Consider the following 21,499-nt stretch of genomic DNA (forward strand, 5'->3'; position numbering starts at 1 on the left):
AGAGGCCGTGCGCGCGCTCCCCAGGCCGCAGTCGGCGCGGGCGCGGGGTGCGGCCAGGCTGCTCGGGAGGCGGCGGGCTCTCGCACACAGGCCGGGCCGCCGCCTCGCCCACCCCCCCACCCCGCGCCTTCTCTACCCTTCCCCTTCCCTCCCTCTGCCCAGCCGTCCCCCTCCTCTCCCCTCCCCCGAGCGAATCACGCGCCCTCCTCTGACACTCGTAGCGGGCCGAGCTCCGAATTTATCCTTCACGTGACCTGAGGGGGGTTGGGTGGTTGGTTGGGGACGGAGGGGGAGAGGTAAAGGAGGGAACGGAATCTGCCGTTGCCCGAGCAACAGGCCCCGCCCACCGGCTTGGGCCGTGGGGCGGGAGGAGGACGTCAGCACGTCAGCCGGGGTTTTGCGTTTTGATTGACAGTTGCTATAGCGACCGGGTCGGTCCGTCGCCATTTTGTTGGTTGGTTTTTTTTTAAACCCTTTCGCTTCCCGCCCGAATAATAATAAAAAGCCCCATTGGAGTGAGGCGGGGGTGGCGGCGGCAAGAGCGGCGGGGGGATCCGGGGAGACTGCTGCCGTCGCTGCTGCTGATCGCGGCTCAGGTCGGGCTCAGGGAGCGGACACCCCGAGCGGGGGGTGCGGGCGCCGCCGCCGCCGCCGCCGCTTCTGCTGCTGCTGTTCCTGCTGCTGCTGTTGGTGCCGCTGCTGCCGCCGGCGAGCGGGCGGGCCCGGTGTGAGTGTGAGAGTGTGTGTGAGTGAGCGTGTGCGCGGGCGAGTGTGCGTGCGTGTGTCTGTCTGTCTGTGCGGGCACTCGGGGGCGGGCGGTTCGGGCTCTCCTGGCGGAGCCGCCGCCACCACCGCCGCCGACACCGCCCGGCCCGGCGCTTCTGGCTGCGCAGGTTTGGAGCGCGCGCCATTTTGTGAGATTTACAAAATCCTCCTCGGGAAGAAGCCGCCGGAGCGGCCGCGCATCGGCGGCCGGCCTCGCCACCGCGCCCTCAGCGCGGGCCGGGCCGCGCGGCCCCGCCGCCGGGAGCCGGGGTCCGGGGACTGCGGTATTTGCCGGGGAGGGGGCTGTCGCCTCCCCGGCCCCGGGCGCCGCTGGAACCGCCAGCCGGACAGAGACTGAGAAGGCTGCGGATCGGCCGCGGAGCCGGGAGCGCCGGGGGCGGAGAGAGGCGGCCGGGCGGCGCTGGCTGCGGAGGCCGCGGCGGGAGTGCAGCGGCGGGAGCCTGAGGCTGAGACTCACCGGAGGGAGCGGCGCGAGCGCCCCGCCATCGTCCTGGTGAGTGTCCGGCCCGACCGCGGCCCCGCCCGGCCCGGCGCCCGGCTCCCCCCGCGGCCTGCAGCCGGGCCCGCGCCGAGGCCGGCCGGGCGGAGGGAGGGACCTGCCATTTTAGGAGGAGGCGCCGCGGCTCGGGGCTGGCCGCCGGGGAGGGAGCCGACTGGCCCGGTCCCGGAGGAGAGGCGGGTGCGAGCGGAGGGAAAGTTGCGGAGGGTGGGAGCGGGGGCCGCGGCCTCCCGGGAGCCGGGGCCTGGGGGCCGGAGAAAGCGCCAGACCTTCACTGGTCGCCCGAGCGAAGGGGAGGAGGTTGTCTTCCTCCTCCTCCTCTTCCTCCTCATCCTCTTCCCCCAGCTCCTCCCTCGTCCCTCCTCTCGGCCCCCTCCAGTGTGGGAACCGCCGGGGTTCTCCGCAAGGACAATGCACGGGTTAAGAAAATGGGGCTGGCTGCTGGGCGACGCGCCGGGGAAGGTCGCGAGCCCGGTCCCTCCGCGGCCCTTCGGGTGTGTTCCGGGGCGAGGGCACTCGGCGTGCTCCGAAGTTGTGCAGGGAGTGCACGCTATCCCGGCCACTCGGGATGGAGTGATGACCTGCCTAGCAGCCGGGAGGAGTTGGTGGCGGAGAATTTGTAAATTATAATTGATATCAGGGTATTGCAGCAGAACTTCACAAGTCTATTTCCAGACCCCGGCCTGCTCTCGCTTAGGCCCACGGAAACTGCCGAATACCTTAACACTTAGCGAAAGGCTCCTCCCTAGGCCGAAATGGTTAAAAATGGCAAAATTAGTGAGTGATGGGCTCGGGCTACGTGGCTGTGCCTTTCGCCCAACCGTGGATTGTGTGAATCTTGTAATCGAGATGTAGCACTTGAATCCCAGCACCTTTTGGTTCTTGAATTCCACTTAAGTTACCAAGTTATCAGAAAAATACACCTTAAAACAGTTTTCACACGGGTTTAAAGATTAGGACGAAAAGTGCCACGCGCCCGTCTCGGGGCTGTGCACGCGTGTGCTGGCTCAGCCCGCGGGCGCTGTCGCCCATTTCACAGGTGAGGAAGCCGGGCCGGGGCGCCCCCAAGGTCACGCAGCCGGAACGCGGGCGCCGGCGGCCGGTCGGCGCCCAGGCCCGGCCCCCGGGCTGGACCTCGGGGCGGGGGCTCCCGGCACGTCGCGAGGCGACCTGGGTGTAATGACTCAGGGCTCTGCCCGGAGACGGGCCGCGGGGGCCGGGACGCCGCTCTGCGGCCGGGCCCCTCCCGCTCAGAAAACCACGCAGATTAGTTTTTGAATGGGATTAAAAAATATTCTGTGGTGCGTTCTCTTCTTCACACTTAGTTTTAATTATAGGCGTTAAGTATTGTTGAGTCATAAAGTTTTGGGTAAAGTTATGTTTAGTCATTTTTTAAAATCTTTGAATACGTAATTTTTTTTCCTGTGACCCTTTATACTTTGCATACACAGTATTTAGGAGTTGGATATATTTAGTACTTCGATTTTGGAGTGTTTAATAATTCAGTGGAATTTTCTTAAGCTTTTGTTAAATTTCTCATTTTAATTGTTCAGTTCCATTAAGAGACTATTTTCAGATAGACTATAAATTTGAGACTGGAATTAAAATTTCATAGGCTGATTTTAATCTGAAGAAGATAGTTTGAGAGAAATTGTAGATTCTTGGAAAAAAGTTTACTTGGTGATAGTTAAGATTTTTAAGGTGCAGAGGAGTCCGATCCCAAATGCCCCCCCACCCCCCGGCCTCCCCGCTTCGGAGGCTTCGCCTCGCGGGAGCAGCGGCGCCCCGGCGGCGGCTCTCGCCGGCTTAGACCTCGGACCGACCCGGAGGCCGCGCTCCGTCGGGGCCCCGCCCCGCTCCGCCCCGCCCAGGGCAGCGCGAGGTCGGGGTCGGGGAGCCCGAGCTGAGGGGAGGGGTCGCCCGTGGGGCCGTCGGGAGGGGCCCCCCTCCCTCGGAGTCCGAGGAGGTTTTAGACTTGAAGGGGCAGATGTGAGTGAGTGAGTGTCCACTGTCGGTGGGAGTGGAGATGGCCTAAGTGATTGTTTTGTTTTGTTCTGTTTTGTTTTTTGTTGTTAGGGATTTGTCACTTACGTCTAAGACCGTTTCTTAAACATCTTTTAAAGACATTCGGGTGGGACCTATTAGAAACTTCACAAACACAAAATTATTTTGTGTTGGGGATTAAAAACTTAATGAGTTACTCAGTCTTTTAGGGGTGCCAACATTCAAAATCAATGAAAACATTCCATTTTAATGCTCTGTCCTGTTTGGGGAATGGGGGTAGTAAAAGAGACCCTTGGTTAGAATCCCCCGCCCCCGCCCCCGCCCTTTAGAATATTGTCCAATGTCTGCCCCTTAGTTTTATTTATGGAGAGTTACTGTGTTTATCATTTAAAGTTGTGGAGGTGGGGAGTGAGTGGTAAGTGTAGCAACTAGTATTTAAAGAATTGATATAGGTTTTTATAGTACTATGAATGTTTCTTTGTAAAAACAAAATTCAAGATAACTTGTTATAACACATGATATAGAATGACCTTGGGCGTGCATTTTGTTTTGAAACTATACAAAGAAGAAGGTTAATTTGTATTGAATTTTGAGTACTACTTGAAAACAATTAAAAAAAAAAAAAACAGCTTAGAAATCTAGTCTTCCCAGGATGTTTTCACATGGATGTTGATTGTTGGCAAGTGTGTATAGATATTGGAAGAAAATTTGGGTAGAAGTAACTTCATTATGAGTGAGAAGGGAATTGTCTCATACATGACATTAAACATAAGAACAGGGGGCTTCATTTGTGACTTGATATTTGTGATAAAGCATCTGCCAACTTTGCTTTGGTTGAGCTTAACTTTTCTGTATTTCAGGGAGCTTGCACGCACCCCCCACCCCCCAGCCATTTCACTTGTCCCCCGAGAAAAGTCTTTAACCACCTAAACCCAGCAAACCCAAAACCTTCCAGAGAGACTCTTTATAAGGATCTTGCATCGTTTCTCTCCAAGTTTAGTGAGTCTTTTAACTTGTTATATTGCTTAATTAACTTGCTTATTAATTTAAACTGTGAACTAAGAATTTGTGTTGAGAGTTTTGATGGTTTTACCTCCAGAAACTCGTGTGTATATATATATTTTAGAAGTAAATATTACTTGAAACTGTCAAACATGGCCACCAGAACCTGGACACTAACACAGTTCACCCTGTCAAAGTGAGTCGCGATACTTGTAGAAGAGCCCCTCCTACATAGTGGCTGTGCTATTTCAAAGACTTGCTACCATATATTATTTTGACCACTGGGCAGTGGTTTGATGACTGGAGAAAATTTGGTAATTCATTGTGCAAAGCTTGCACAATTTTGGATTAATAATTTTGGGTGGTTAACATCTGTGTTTAATTACTTGGAAAAATAATCAAGTTATTTTAAATTACCTAAAATTTCTCATTTGCTTCTAAATGAAGAAATCTTTTGAAATCTTGTCTTATGTCAACGCTGTAATGTTAAGCTAGACCTATAAAGTTTACCATTGGTTATGTGAAAGTAAAATCTTGATTTCACATAACAAATAATTAAGGCTCACATTAGGTAATTAAAAACAAGTCTTGTTTCCTCACCTAAAGGCTACAGGCAGCCTTAGTTTCTTTTTTTGGTGGATGAAAACAAAAATTTTGGGAATGGCTGGTTTGTATAAACCAGCTAAATGTTTTTTAGTAGTTATGCTTTTGCTTTGAAGTCCTACTTACAGAGTTGTATAATGAGTTAAAATTCTTTATTGACGATAATAACTTAAAGTACATTGAACAAACATCTGAAATGATGTGGTTCCTTGCAGACATACTTTTTGCTAATTAAGAACGATTTTGGCTTCTTGGCAATTGATTGTCTTACCAGAATTATGTACCCTCTCTTCTAGAAGATTATTTTTAAAAGTTTGTATCACTGTTAAAGTTTTGACAAGTACCTATTTTTGTTTGAGGGACATGTGCGTATATATGCATAATGTATAGTGCATAATAGCTTAAACTGCATCTTTCGAATTGATAAATTGTTTTGAGTTTTATCTCCTTTATGATTGAAATGCTTGTTAAAATTGATTTCATGTGGGGGGAATTAGTGAGCTGGTTTAACATGGAATGAAATTGATTTTCAGCATCATCTCTTTTTAGATAACATCCCTGTTTATTAAATAACTCCCTAATTTTTCTAAATATGTTTAGAAAATACCTAATTTATTTTATTAGGTATTTAGAAAATACCTATTTAGAAAAACACACATACTTAGAAAATACCTAATGACAAGGTTTGATTTTGTTTGTTTTATGGATGTTTGTGGTTATGGTTGGCATCTTAGCACATGTGTTTGGGTAAAAACCTGATGAAATTGTGGTCTCTATTTAAAATTTGCTTGACAACTAGTATTAATGGCGGCTGAGGCAGCTTGATGCTATGGAGAGAGGCAAGAACTGGCCTTGGCAGGGGACCTGGCAGAGGCCCCGGTCAGGCAGGCTTGGCATCTCAACAGGACCTGCCATGCACTGGCCGAGTGGCCTTTAGCACAGTGAGTTCACTAAGCATCTTCAGTGGTAAAATGGGGTCACTGGTACTTATTGTAGCATTCTGGTGAAGGTTGACATTATATATAAATTCCCTTTTTTAAAAAAAAAGATTTTGTTTATTTTTAGAGAGAGGGGAAGGGAGGGAGAGAAATGTCAGTGTGTGGTTGCCTCTTGTGTGCCCTCTTTTGAGGACTTGGCCAACAACCCAGGCATGTGCCCTGGCTGGGAATTGAACTGGTGACCCTTTGGTTCTTAGGCCAGCACTCAGTCCACTGAGCCACACCAGCCAGGGCTATACATTTCTTAATAGTCTTCCTCTCCCCCTTGCCCGTCCTTCCCCTTCATTCATACTCATCCTTATGGTTTCAGCATAAATGCAACCAGTGTAGAGAGGCCTTCCCCATACCCCAAGTCTAGGTAAGGTTCCTTGGCCGGGTGTTCTTACAGGCGTGTGCTTTTTTCCACAGCCCTTGTGACAGATAGCTATATAATTATTCACTCCCTTACTCCGTTAGACTGTGAGGTGCATCTGGACAGGAATAATTGTTTCTTGATCACGCCTGTGACTCTAATGCCTGGCATGTAACAGGGGTATATAGATCTGTATGCACACAGAATGATGGAATGAGGGGCCTACTTGCTGAATCCTGTTTGAGGACCTCTCCCTAGTTGTGCAATCTTGGACAGAGTGGCTCCTCAGAGCTTCAGGATGGTGTATGCCACATGTGCACAGCACCAGCTGCCCTGCCCAGGATTTCAAGAATGTGAAATGAGATACTGTAATGAGGTGCTTTGCAAAAGTGTAAAATGCCATATAAATGTAAGCTGATACAGTAGCAATAATTTCAGTAGAGGAGTTACCCAAGAATCTATAGTTATTTTCAGCTTTATTGAGTTGGTAAGTAGCTATAACTTAATACTTATTACAAATTTAAACTTTCTGTATGCATTAGTTAGAACATGAGATTGGGCCTGTGTTCTGACTAAATACAGCGGCTTAAACAAGAAGCTCATTTCTTAGACAAGTGTAAGCAGTCCACAGCCGACGGGGTTCCATGGTGCAGGGACCTTGGTTTCTTCTGTCTTACTTCTTTCCTGTCGGGAAGAGACACCCCTTTCTGTGTGGCACGAGGTGGCTCCCAGCACACCCGCTGTCCAGGAGCAGGACACTGGAAAGCCACAGCCCCGCCCTCTAAAGACAAATCTGGACGTTCACATGGATTCACACTTTTGTTTAACCCTATTGGTCAGAACTTAGTTAGGTGGCCACGTTTAGCTGCAAGAGGCTAGGATATGTGGTTTTTGGTAGTTGTCTGGCTGAAAATCTCTTTCTACTGAAGAAGAGGAGAATGGGAGATTATGAAACGTCTGTCACACTGTGAGATGTTTGGGGAGAAACTTGCAAAAATAAACTTCTGAGAAGACAACTTACTGCACTAATTAAAGTTTTATTTTTCATATTTGGTCATCAGTATTTTAAACTGTGGTGTGCAGGTTCCAGTAGTTCATCATTATTCAGCATATGCAGTATATACATATACAGTCAGATCAGAAAAAATGTAGCAAAACTTTTAGTAATGAAGAAATTTTGAGTTTAATAGCACATTAGTTTACTAACAGTATTTTCCAACAGAAATACGATTTTTTTAAAAAAAGATTTTATTTATTTATTTTTAGAGGGGAAGGGAGGGAGAGAGGGAAAGAAACACCAATGTGTGGTTGCCTCTCGTGTGTCCCCCGACTGGGGACCTGGCCCGCAACCTAGGCATGTGCCCTAGACTGGGAATCAAACCAGGAACCGTTTGGTTTGCAGGCTGGCACTCAGTCCACTGAGCCACACCAGCCAGGGCAGAATTAGGATTCTTGATTGCTGTGACTATACTGTATGTAAACAGTATTTGGGATCCAAGCTTTTGGATTTCGTTTTAATAGTCTCCTCAACTATACTATGCGTGTTCCTGCTGATAGCCTCAGCAGATGTCAGTAAATGTTTGCATCACGGAAGTTGCAAGGGCGATAGTAGCAGTGATGTTGCATTAACTGTCTAACACCCTCCTCTCTAATTTCTGTGGATTTGGAGAAAAAGGGAGATGTAGGATTCCTTTGAACTCTGTAGAGCACGTAGATCTCGTAGAGATGTGAGAAGCCAATGGCTTTCAGATGGTGTCTTCAAGTACTTGGCCAAGTGGGATTCCCAAGTCATACTACTTCTCTTCCCCTAGGTCATGGGTGAGCCTCTGGAACCTGCTTTCATAATAGGGCTGTAGGTAATTAATCCTGATGGCTGTGGAAACATTTTGAGAAACATTGATAGAGTTCATCTCTCTGACGGAAGGAAATGGATGCAAAGTAACTAAATTATTAACCAGTGCCGCAGAATAAGCAGGTTTGGAACTACCCTATGTTTTCCTGACTCCTGGTTCTTTGTTCTTTTCACAAAGGAAGGGACAGAGGACTGAGTACCAACTGCATTGGAGTTTTATAGGGATATTGTTCATTCTCAGATACGTTGCTTTTTAGTGTGAGCTCATTGGTAGTGAATGGTTGGCTCACTTGTGAGCCTCTTAGAAAACTGGTCGGAGTTTGTCAAATGAATATTTAAAGGTGGGAAGTTGAGGTTTTAAAATGGTGTATTCTTAGTATCAATGCTGTGGTCCATAGGGTTGTGCACCTGCAGGGTAGATGAGCGATTTTCATTCTCTCTCATCTCACGATGCACGTAAACTAATTTCTAAAATTCTGTGGCACACGAAAAAATGTATTTTTTGCCAACCTGACCAAAAAATCAGGATAATTTTGATTTGTTCACACTGGATGGCTGTTGTTTGTGTTGGCTGTTGTCATATTTTGACAGTCTAAGGGAAAAAGAGGTCAGTGCTCCTGACTAAACAGTTATGAGTTGCATGTTTAAAAATTCTTGAGGCACACTGGTTGAAAGTCACTGGGGTAGGTGGTAGGGAGGTACTTCCTTGGTGTGAGTAGAAGGGACAGTGGTAGGTCTTGTCCCCAAAGTTTATTTCTTTCTCATTTGGTTTGCTCTCAATTCTCACTGTTGAATTTATTGTTTTAGGTTAAGAGTTGGATTCCCTAATTTAAAATGGAAACACTCTCTGAGGAATGTCCTTTATTTGTTACCAAGTTAAAACTTTATTTTTACCCATTAGCTGGCTGTCATTTTTAAAAATGGGAGATGAGCACCTGCACTAATGAGAAAGCTGTTTTGGAAGGGGAGGGAAGAGTAGGGCACACGTGTCCTTGCCCAGGGAACGTGAAGGGCGGGCTTGAGAGCTGTCGGCTTGTGTGATCTTCGAAAGGCGCATGGATGCTTGGTGGCCAGAGGTTGGTAGCATTAGGCTGGCCTCCTGTCATGGAGAGAGCATTGGTAATGGGACTGGATAATTTTGCTGAGGCCCTGCTGGCTTTACTGTGTTTCCCCTGGGGTAGAAAGAGTTTCCCTTTTTTGTTAGTGCTGTATCATCTGTTTAGGGCTCCTATTTGAGCAGTCTTACAGCATATCTTACGTATAAAGTACTGTTCCGATGCCAAGGTAATTACAGTTTTTAAATGAGTAATACATACTCATGGGTTGATCAGGCCACATAGGATGGTGTCAGACATGGCTCCTCCCCTAATGCTCTGTAGGTGATAGCTGTTCATTTTTTCCTACCAGAAATGCCTTGTGCATACATCTACAGTGACACATGTTAAACATGTAATGTGCATAGACATTGTGGGAGGTGTGTATCTGTACCTACTTGCACAGTGTCTGCACTTAAAGTGAAAAGCAAATGGGATCATGCTAAACACAGTTTTGCAACTTTAGCTTCTTGATCTATCTTAGAAATATTCTCACGTCGCCTGTTTTTTCAGTGATTGGGACACAGTCCATGTTGTGAGTATACCACCCTTCAGTCAGTTTCTATTAAAGATCATTTACATTGTTTTCATGCTTTTGCTATTTTAAGCAGTGCTGCAGGGTACATGTTTGTACATACACTGTTCTATGAGCCTTGGCTATACTGTATCTTTTTATAAGAGGAATTTGTTAGTTCACTAGGTATATGCACATTTGAATATGTACTACCAAATTGTCTTCCAAATGTAGCACTAAGCCCTGGTGGGGTAGCTAAATTGGTTAGAGCATCATCCCAATACACCAAGGTTGAGGGTTCGATTCCTGGTCAGGGCACATATAAGAATCAGCCTACGAAGGCATAAGTAAGTGGAACATCAAATTGATGTCTCTCTTTCCCTCTCTACTTCCCTCCCTCTTATCTCCTTAAAATAAATTAAAACAAACAAATAAACAAAAGCAAAAAGTAGCATCAATTTGTGCTTTATCCACACTGAGAGTGCAATTTCCCAAATCTCCCCAAGCCAGTAGTATTTTCAGAGTTTTAAGTCTTTGTCAATGTAATAGGTGAATAATGATGTTTAGTTGTTAGGGTGTTTATTTCTTTAATTGGAGTGAGTTTGAACATTGTAAGTTGTACTATAAGTCTTGTACTTTAAATAATATTCATTTTTGTCAGATATAGTTAAAATATTTCCTGATTTTTCTGTTGCTGTTGGATGAATAACTGGTGTTTTGAAACATAGTAAATGCTTTGATAAATTGTAAAAGGGGAGTCTTACTACTCTTCAGTTGAGTAAACTCAATTGAATTATGGTGGTATAGACTTCGACTACAAAAGTAAGATTTGCTTTTCTCTGCCGCTAGCATTGAGATAGTTGTGTGTATACAGGCAAAAGTACCAAAACCTTGGCTGCTGAGACGGAGAGGTACTGACATAGGAAGGACTAAAAGAACACAGGAAGTAAGACAATTCTGAGAACTTGAGCCTGCCTTGTGGAGGAGGCGGGACTTGCTCTTGGTCCAGAAGAATGGCTGGGCTGGTTGCAGTAGAGCCTGGGGAATTGACAGTCCTCGGGAGGAGCCTGTGGTGATGGAAGTGAAGGGTGACCGCCTGCGGTGAGTGTGTGAGAGAGAGGAGAGAACGAGAGGGGCAGACGGATGGACACGTGCTGGGGGAGGGACAGGAGCGACTGTAGTGAGAGGTGAGAGTGGTGGCTCTTCTATATTAGGAGGGTTTTGAATTTGGGGCGCAAGAAGGTTTTCCAGCAGGACAGTGATGACACGTACCTGTGGGTTGGGGAGGTGACGCCGTAAGGAGGCGAGCTCGGAAGGCAGGCCCATTTTAGGTGCACAGGCGTGAAGGGATCAGAAGGGATAAAAAGTGGAAGACATGCTGGAGAGCCAAGTTTGGAACACCTTAAAAATTTCATCTTGAAAACATTGTTAATTTATTGACTTTGGAGAGGGAGAGAGAGGGAGAAAAGCATTTACTTGTTGTAGCACTTATTCATGCATTCGTTGGTTGGTTCTTGTCTGTGCCCTGGGCGGGGATCGGCCTGAAACCTTGGTGCGCGGGGGTGATGCTCCAACTCACTGAGCTACCAGGCCAGGGCAAGAATTGTTTAGTTTTTAACAGAACAGAGCGAATATCTCAGAATTCAAACAGCTGTGTCACCAAGGTTTTGGAGATACGAGAGAATTAAACTTGGTGTGGCAGTATAGTATTTAATAAAATGTTGTGTGAGTGGAATGATTGTTTTAATGGGACAGTTGAGAATATTTTCTATTGAGGGCCTAAAGTAACTGTTAAAGAACAGAAGATAGAGTTACTGTAATTAAGCCCTTCCATTAGGGATGAGTGGAAGTAATTTGTACCACTACTAAAGAAGAGTGCAGCTGACTAGAGCGTCATCTCTCTGCGCCAAGGTAGCGGGTTCTGTCTCTGGTCCGGGCGTGTTCAATGAATGTGTAGATGAGTGTAACAACAAATCGATGTTTCTCTCTTCTCTTCCATTTCTCTCTTTCAAATCAGTAAGTTTAAAAAAAATTAAAGATGAGTTAAAAAATGGGGCAGTGGTAGAAGGCAATGTTAGAAGCCTTGAGTCTGGAAAGGTAAAGGTTATATGATATTATGATATAATTCAGAGTTTGAAAAATACAGAGTAACTGAACATGTGAGATTAATTCTGAGTGTCTTATTATTTTTGCAAAAGATACCGTATTCTCTTCATTTTCACTTGTATCCTTACTGGGAGATGATCATCTAAAAATCATTTGTCTTTTGAGGTAGGTAGAATTATTTACTGAGCTCCTGCTAGTGCCAGACATGAAACTAGGGCCTGGGATCAAAGGCTGCTGCATGGTCTGTGCCGTCGTGGGATCTGAGCTGGTGGTGGGGTCTTCAGTAGTCCCTAGAGTAGGCTTAGATTGTCACTACAGGGAACACTGTCTATGAAATTGAGTTAATTTTTGATCTTGCTTTTTGAAAGTCAAAACTCTGGTCTCATTTTAGAGTCCTTTTGACAGTTAATTTGAGTTAAAGTTTATTTGGATCTGAATAGGACTCCAGTCCTTTAAGACAAATACTGTCGACTGGAAAATTTGTTCTGATTTTATTTCCTCTTGAAAAAAACCTGCAACTGCCATCGTGGGGGTGTTTTTTAACTGCATCATTATATCAGATATGTTCGTTATTGGGAGACATTACTTCTGTGGTACAAAGGATTGTTTCATAAAAGTTTTTCAAAACAGCAATGGGAAGAAGATTATTAGGACCTCATTGAGTATTTTATAATCTAATTTCACTTTTTGAATTTCCCTATAACGGTTCTGTGGTACAGTTTAGAACTTAGTAAAGCTGCGTGAATTTACCTCAGAACTGCCCTGAAGGCCCGCAGCTGCTCAGCAGGATCAGTCAGCTATGCAGAGGGAAGAACCCGAAGACCCGAATCTTAGGGTTCAGGGGAAACCGCCGGGAGGAAGAAGGTTAGCTGCTCAATAAGACAAAGATACAGGCACCTGGGGTAAAGGGCATGGGCACAGAGTGACAGTCAAGGACTAAAGGGAAGGTCAGTAGGACGGGGGAGTCAAAGAGGGGTTTGAGCAAGTGGATGAACAAGAGTTCTCTGCTCTTAAAAAAAAATACTCTTTAACGATTCATTGTGACTTCTAGGGTAAAGACCAAATGAGTCACAGGACCCTCTCCCGGATGATCTGTCCCCAGCTTACTTAACGCGGTATCATCCGGGACGCCGGGTTCCTGTCTGTGCGTGCTGGTTCCTCAGCCAGTGGTCATCTCTTTGTCTCAAACATCTCTTTCTCCTTTGGTGTCAGCTCTAATGTCACTTTGAAAGGGAAAGCAGCCCCCCGCTCCCCACCCCCCAGTCACCGCTGCTTTTTAAACATCACACGTCTCCCTGTGCTTATCCCAGTTGGTAATTTTTTATTGCTTATTTCAACAGGGCCCTCCGCTGAGTAGGGCGGTGGTATTTCGCTCCCTCTTGCAGTCTCAGGGATTGGCGAATATTTGGCACCTAATAAGCACTAAGTAAACAGTTGTTGAATGAATCAATGAACCACATGTTTTAATCTTCACTAGTTGGTCTCAAGGAGCCAAGGGCTCTATCAGGGGAATGTCTGCATTTGGAATGGGAGGTGGGTACGGAATGTGGGAGCGTTGAGGAAAAGAAGGCGGCGAATCCTGTCTTTTTCAAGAGAGGATTGGAAAGCTCTTCATAGCCAGGAAAACGACAAAATTACTTACTTACAGGTTAATAACTTAAAGGCATATGAAGTATCTACTGTATGTTAGAAGCTGGATTATAGGGTGGAAAGACAGTGCCACCTTTTTTAAAGGAGAGCCTAATTTTAGTAGTTTCCTGAAATAGATACAGTCCTTAGTGGTCATTTGGAGTGGTTTTAAGTTGTGGTTTTAACTTGTGGATATTCTTCATGATTCCTAGCCAACAAAGTGATTGATGTTCATTCAGCAATTATATCTGGAATGTCAATCCAGCATTTGTAGTAGCTTTTAGGTTCACATTCTTTTTTAAATAAAAAACACTCTAGCTTTACTTTATTTAAAAAGTGATGGGAAAATGAAGAAAGTGGTGTGTTGGGTGCTTTTTGGCTTTTAATTTCTTCAAGTTTGGATGACAACAAGAATGATTGAGGGAAAGCTCATTGTTTGGATGGATTTTCCAAAGAATGACTCGCAGTTAGAAAATTATTAAAGCTGTTCTTTTCAGGAGAATGAACTTTCTTTATAAATCCTCACCCGAGGATATGTTTATTGATTTTAGAGAGAGTAGGGATGGAGAGGGGAGGAAAGAGAAACATTGATCAGTTGCCACTCCTACATACCCTGACTGCGTATTGAACCCTCAGCCTAGGTGTGTGCCCTGACCGGGAAGGAACTTGCAACCTTCTGGTGTACGGGACGATGCTCCAACCAACTGAGCCACCTGGCTGGGCTGGAGAATGGACTTTTTAAAAGCTTCTAAGTGATTTGTTTTACAGTACTTTCGGAACCTTTCTCAGTGACTAGTTTCTGTAGTAAATATTTAGAAAAACAAACATTCAAATTTTATGGAAGGTGCCTCTGTCTGGCCCTGTGCTAGGCTCTTGGGACAGAGCAAGGGAGCGAGTCACTGGAACTAAATGGCCCCTGCCCTCGCACAGTTTTTCAGTGGAGTCAGAGCTCACTGGCAAGAAACGTGAAGGAAACATGGCTTGTGGTCAGGGTGAACAGCTCTCCCTCCCGCCCTCCCTCCCTCCCGTCTGTCTGTCTGTCTATGTCTTGAACTTAGTTTTGGTGGCAACATTTTAGACTACTCTAAGCCACTTGTTGCCTAAACTACTCTGGTAACATGGGAGCTAAGGGGATAACATTTATACTAAGGTAAAAGAAAATCTTGTACCTTCAACCTGTTGGCATATTAAAAAAAAATGTGTGTGTAAGTTAGTTTCTCCTCTTAAAAAAAAGTAAGCTACCATTAATAACAGTACAATAGCTACTATAATTAATTACCTGCTATGTACATACTCATTATTAGTTATTTTAATCTCAGCAACCCTGCAAGTGGTTGGTAGTATCTCTGTTAAGTAAGAAAACTGAGATGTAGGGAAGTAAATTGGCTTAAGAGTAATCATAGTAGATTGCATATGCTTCCTCCAGATAATAAAAAAACCCAGGGAACAGTTAACTGTCCTAAAGCTAAACATTTAGAGAGAAAAAGAAAAACGGAGCTTCTCTAACCCATTAATTAAAGAAATAGGTAAAAGTTCCGGTATGTTGGGGTTGATGCCTTGTGCTACTGGTTTGTTAGTCTTTTGGATCATCAACAAGAACATTCAACAGCTTTCAATGTTGGGGGAATTCTTTACCTTAAGAATCTTGGTGGGAAATAGAAATATTCCATTATAAAAGCCAGTTCCTCGCTTGGTCTGCATCTTTGGGCGTTTGGATGCAATCATGTGACCTTCACTGTGCTCCTCACAAGCCTGGGATTTGCAGCGAAGGCGGATCGCGGCTCCATTTGTTTTCCAGAGCGGGGCAGCGACGGAACTCCAGCTGTAGTATTTAGTTCCTGGTGTCATTGGTATCTGTACAAGTTGCAGTGATTGAATCCTGAGTTGTCTCCACTGGACCAGATCTGTGGTTTGAATTTTGGCTGTTTTTGATTATGTAGCCTTCTAGCCTGGCCCTCCTGGGGTTTTCTGTGAGTTGTCTAATATACTCTGATAGCTTCCTTTTCAGTTTCAACAAAGCAAGTTCATTCTTTTGTTTGCAACTAAAAACCTTTTCTTAGATGATGTTAATTAAGACAATAGACAATTCTAAGGTACTCTCCAGGGTCAGTGTCACCTGCATCTAGATCAGGATTTACTAATGAGACGAGTTCACAGTATATGTTAAGTGAAATACTTATAAAACAGTTTACTTACTCACATAATGAAATGCTGAATTTGAGTACCCAGTCTAGGCCAGGATATGTTCTAGATGTTGGGATGCAGGAGTGGTGAGTTAGACAGGATCCCTGTAATCACAGAGCTTACGTTCTATTGTAAAATGTAGAATAAACAATAAAAGAAACTAGACACAATGACACAGAAGTGGTATATTCCATGGTAAAGATAAAGATGGGATAATGTGATAGATGATGTATGTATGTGCGTGTTCAGGAGTTGTATCTTATAAAACATTTCCTTTAAAATCTGTGTCAGGAGTCATGACTTCTGCTTTCAATTATGAGGCAGTAACATTCTGAATTTATCCTCCACCATAAAGAGCTAGGAAACTGGACAAAATACATGGAACCACCATTTTCAGATATTGGACAATAGGCAGTGAAGAACTGTAATCTCTGGCAGATGGGGGAAAATGAGGTGAGCCCTCCGTTTTCATTATGAAGCAGTAGCTTTCTGCTTGCAGGCGGCTTTCCTGTCTCAGTGCAGTGAGGTGGATCCCGGATAGAGCCATGTGACCTCACTGAGTTGAGGGAACAAAGATTGGAGTTGGGGGAGCGCCAAGATATTCAAACGTGAGCAGCAGAGTGAAGGGAGTTATGCAGAGAGTCCCATAAATCTTCTTAATGGTCCCTTTAATTTTTAAAGAATTGATTTTAGAGAGAAAGGAAAGGAGGGAGGGAGGAGGAGAGAGAGATTTGTTGGCCACTTATGTACGCATTCATTGGTTGCTGCTTGTATGTGCCTTGATAGGAGATGGAACCTGCAACCTCAGTGTACTAGGATGATGCTGTAACCAACTGGGCTACGTGGCCAGAGCTTAGTGGTCCCCTTAAATGTTTGACTTGAATACCAGTCTGCTGTGCATATATAGGGTACAGTTTCATAAAGGAACAATTTTGGGGGGAAGGAATTCACGGGAAGCTATAAGTATGGCACGTCTCAGCTCTCACACAGGGTGGGAAATATCTCAGTATCACATAGGAAGAGTAGAACAATCATGTCATGTGCTGTGCTTGTTGAAACTCCGGAAGGGTCATGTCTTAGTAGTGGGCCTAATAAACTATCTTTGAGTAAAATAAAGACTAATCTAGCTCTGTCTGAAAAAAAGCTTAGCCAACTCTTTTGAAAGGAATATAATTGCCTGCCATCGCAAAGTCCAACACTCTTTAAAGAAATATAACAAAACCCATCACTCAACAATGTAATGTCCACCATCCAATTAAAAATCGCTAAATATGCAATAACTAGGTTAATGTGACTTATAATTAGGATATTTATCCATTAAAACCAACTCAGAACTGACAGATGTTAGAATTAACAGGCAAGGACATTAAAGCGGTTATTACTGTATTATTCCATGGGCTCAAAAAGGTAGGCAGAGACTTGAAAGGTATAAAAGAGACCCAAATTAAACTCCTAGTGGTGAAAACTCATGTGTGAGAGAGGAAAGATACACTGTACGGCATTAATGGCAGATTGAACGTTACAGAAGGAAAGATTAATGAATTTCAAGACAACAGAAAACTGTCAACAGAAACAGACAGCAATGAGAGAAATAATGCAATTAGCAGACAAGGTTGTCAAAATGGCTGCTGGAAAATGTAGGGTCAGATTGTGGTTAACGTTAGCATCTTGGTACATGAGTTTTGCTTAAAAAGAATCATTGTGGTTGCTGCCTGAAGCTGGCTTGATGTGTAGTTAAGAGAAGTTGAAAATCAGTATTTCACAAAGTACCAGGCAACAGTGGAAGAAGTTTATTAAGCTGCACGGTATTATTTGTTGATATTTAACAATATTACCACAAAGTTAGAAGCTTAAAACACATACGTTGAAGACATTGCAGGCTCTGTGGGTCGGATTTCTGGGCACAGCTTAGTTGGATGCTCTGCTGTAGGGGCTTAGTGGGCTGTAGTCAAGAGGCTGGTTGGGAAAGGTCTCTTCCAAGCTCCTAGTTACTGGGTGCAGTTCAGTTCCTTGTGCAATAGTGGCCTGAAGGCCTCAGTTTCTTGCAGCCTATTGTCAGACATCTGCTCTCAGTGCCCTGCTGTGTGGCCTTTCCGAACACGACCACTTTCTCAAAGACAGTGAAGGAGAGTCTCCTTGCAAGACAGGTGTACGATCTTTTGTATGATATCCACAGAGTGACATTCCATCACCTTTCCTGTGTTCTCATGGTTAAAAGCAAGTCGAAGGACCTGCGTGAAGGGGAGAGGTCTGCAGAAGGGCCTAGACAGCAGGAGACTGTGTCAGGAGAGCCAGCCCAGAGTCTGTCACAGAGTGTTGTGTGATCATGGGAAAAGGTACATTCTGTGGAGTCTGATTTAGATATGACTTTGATCTCTAGCCCTGCCTTTTCTTAAGTATGTAAACTTTTCTGAGCTTCAATTTCCCTGTCTATGTAACTGAGATAGTATGTACTTAACTATTGATAGTGTTAGGAAGAGTAAGTGATACGTCGAGGACTTTGTCCTACTAACTCATTGTTTTGGTTTCAGATTAGAAGTCATATATTCGGGAAACTCTTCCTTGACTTCTCCCTCCATTCTAGGTTAGGTTTCCAAACATCCTAAACTTTTTTTCTCATAGTTTCACACCTGTTCCTTCTGAATTTTGATAGTTATTAGGACTGAGTGCATGAGCGCATGCTTACTGTAGACTAAGGTGCTGGAGAGCAGAGGTTGCATCTGTTTTGTTCATTGCTGTATCCTAGGGCCCTGGCACCCAGAAGACTCCATAAATGTTTGCTGAATGACAGGAAGAATGAAATTCAAATGCGTGTATTGTTTCTCTGAGAAAGCGGTTTTTTTTTGTTACCATAGGGTGTTTTTCAGGAGACTTGAGTGATCAGTCTGAAAGACACTCCCTGTTTATGAGATGGTTATGATCTGGCAGGGGGACCAGGGCCTGAGAGTCTTGTCACTGTGGTTATAAAGGGTTGTTGCGTGGGCGCTAATTAGTGGCTAAAAAAATTAAGTCGCTGACGGTATGAGGACATAGCAATAAAAATCAGTCCTAGTGGATTAGAAGCAGGATAACCGATAGTGAGCTTCTCTTTGCTGTAGCGTGCTCTGCACACCGCTCCCTGAGATGGTGTGGTGTGAAGGAGATAAACTCGGAGAAAGTTACCTTCTTGGAGATTTCACAGTGCACATTAGCATATTGTAGGAAACCACCTCTCACCTGGTCACATAGTGAGGACACTCTTACTTAAGCTTGAACACTTTATGTCCTTACATACCATAGCCTATTAAGGTATTATTTTCATTTAACTGATGAAAAACTTAGGCTTAGAGGTGAAGTAATTTTTTTCTAGTGGTTGGTAAGATACGATTCTAACCAGGCTCAGCTCTCTCATAATTATCATTCTGTGTTGGTTCTGTGGAATATGATTTAACATATACTAGATTAATTTCATGAGAGCAGGACTGTGTATATTCTGAGCATTGTGTGTCTAGGACCAGAATCTTGCTTAGCCCTTTAACACATGGCTGAATGAAGGGCTTCTGGTGTTAATTTATGCTGTTATCTTAGCTTTCCAAGTTGAATTACTTGTAAAACTTGAAGAGACTTTGGAAGATAGCATTTCGTATAATCCAACCAGTGTAGTGCACAACAAAAAGTAATTTTGTGCTTTCCCTTTGTGATTGAGTAGAGTTATGTCCCCAAATAACAAACATCTGTGTAGTCTTTGATTCCTTTTAACTGTTCCTCTCCTGTCACTGTCGAGCCTAGTGTATTTCCCAGCTCTCGTGAGTTTTCTTTCTGAAGTAGTCTTAAGTTTATATTACTGTTAATGACCTCTCTACAGATCAGATCTTTAGTCTCTTTTGCTTACTGCAATAATTTTTAAACATTTTTAATTTATTAGAGAGAGGGAGAGAGAGAAAGAGAACCGCATGCTTGCTGCTGCACCCATCTGTGTATTCATTGGTTGATTCCCACATGTGCCCTGATGACCAGGGACCAGGGACCAACTGAACTGACCAGTGAGTGAACCACAACCCTGGTGCATTGGGATGAAGCTCCAACCAGCTGAGCCATTGGACCAGGGCTATGATAATTTTTTTAAGAATTGATTTTTCATTTTAACATGCACGTACTCAATATAGAATGCCATCAACAGGCTGATAAAGAAAGAAGGGGTCGCCGGCACCCGCACCACTCCTGGTCCTGCTCCCTGGGACAGCGCTTCCCCGGCCCATGCAGCCCGGGGTCTGCGTGGGTGAAGTAGCAGTGGCCCTAGGTGTCCGGAGGTCTTGAGAGGGTCTTGGCACAGCCAGAACACTCATGGCACCGCGGGCCATGCCCACTGGTTGGCAAGCTCTGCCCTGTAGGTAATCACTTTTACCTCAAGATTTAGCTGTTTCTTCTTGCCATTTTCTTCTGTATCTGAATAATATGTTTATTGTGTCAGGCTGCTTTGGGATGCAGGTATTGAGACCCTAACCTAAACTAGCTTCGAAGAAGAGAACTTAACTCCTGGTTCAAAGTCCAGGGGTCGGGTGGGCTCCAGGGCTGCTGGACTAGGCGGCCCTGTGTGTCTAAAGGGCCCCAGGCTTTCCACCTCCCCTGTTCAGTCGTGGACTGGCTGGCATCCTCAGAGTAATGAGCAGGCTGCAGTGGTTTCAGGAGTTGTATCTAGCACAGCAGTGTCCAGAGAAAGAAGAGAGCGCTCTTTTCCTTATAGCTATGTAAGAATGTAGAAACTCTGCCTAGAAACTCTGGCAAATTTATCTCCTGATAATAGGGGTTCTTCCTGAGCATGGGCCTAAAAGAGTAAGTGTGCAGACGGGTTCTGAACAAAATTAGCTTTTGTGACAAAAGGAAGAAGGAGGTGCTTGGTAGGTATCCCTGGTCCTATTTTTGTATTTGACTTAAAATTTAAGACGTTATTGAGTTTGTATTAAGATAGATGAGTATTTAAACTTTCTGCCTTACACTTTTCTTTTTCCATCTACCTATTATAATTATAAATTTTTTGGTTGAACGTATTTAGTTATGACTATGAGGGTCTTGTTCATCACAGAGCTGGTTGTATGCTATGATTACATTTCCATTCTTGTATGATTTTGTTTTTCCTCGAATTTTGATTTGTTTCCTTCGTTTTTTAGGTACTTGTGACTGAGTTTTCTCATATCTTCCAGTAGCCTCTCAATATAGTTTTCTGCACAAATAAGTCACGTAATTAGTTGTCCTGTTCCCTCCCCCTGTTCTTCTCCCCTTAACCTTAGAGGACCCTTCATCAGACCATTCCTGTATGAAATCCCTGCTTTCTGGCCTAACACACTGCCTTTTTCCTGTCTCCAACAGGTTTGGATCTCCTGTTTCCTGGTTCTCTGACCTTTATTTCCTGTTTTTATCTTCCATTTTCCTGGAGCACAACTTTTAGTACTTTGTGAGAAGGGGTGCATGAGAGTTTAATTTTTTGACATATGCCTGAAAATACCTTCAGCTTGATTTCCCTCATGATTAAAACTTTTGACTGGGTACAGATTTTCAGTTTAAATATAAATTTTAATGAGAACTCTGGAACTATTGCTTAATGGTGTTATAGCTTCATGTAGCGTATATAATTTGTATTTTGGATTCTATTAAAAACACCCAAAAGTATGGAACTCCCTTGTACTCGTCACCCAACTGCAACGTTTATCAACTCATGACCACTTTAAAAGAATCTATATACCTGTCTACCTCTCTTCCCTTAGAGCTTTTGCAAGCAAGCAGAGATACATTATTTCACTTGTGAATATTTCAGTATGCATCTCTAAGGACTAGTTTATAAACTATAACCCTAGTGCCATTATCATACCTTTAAAATATTAATAAATTTTTAAATATCC

At 44.3% G+C, this 21,499-nt stretch overlaps 1 protein-coding gene across 2 annotated transcripts in view; it reads left to right on the forward strand.

Moving 5' to 3' along the window:
- Positions 1–435: 435 nt before the first annotated feature.
- Positions 436–21,499, forward strand: part of DYRK1A (dual specificity tyrosine phosphorylation regulated kinase 1A) — a 135,295-nt gene continuing 114,231 nt past the window's right edge. For both annotated transcript variants that reach the window (XM_054578315.1, XM_054578322.1), the window contains exon 1: positions 436–1,279. The gene's annotated coding sequence lies outside the window, so the exon portion shown is untranslated. The remainder of the gene's footprint in view (positions 1,280–21,499) is intronic.

Source organism: Pteronotus mesoamericanus, unplaced genomic scaffold (assembly GCF_021234165.1).
Source record: "Pteronotus mesoamericanus isolate MK-2021 breed Mesoamerican mustached bat unplaced genomic scaffold, CSHL_Meso_final contig_116, whole genome shotgun sequence".
Classification (NCBI taxonomy): domain Eukaryota; kingdom Metazoa; phylum Chordata; class Mammalia; order Chiroptera; family Mormoopidae; genus Pteronotus; species Pteronotus mesoamericanus.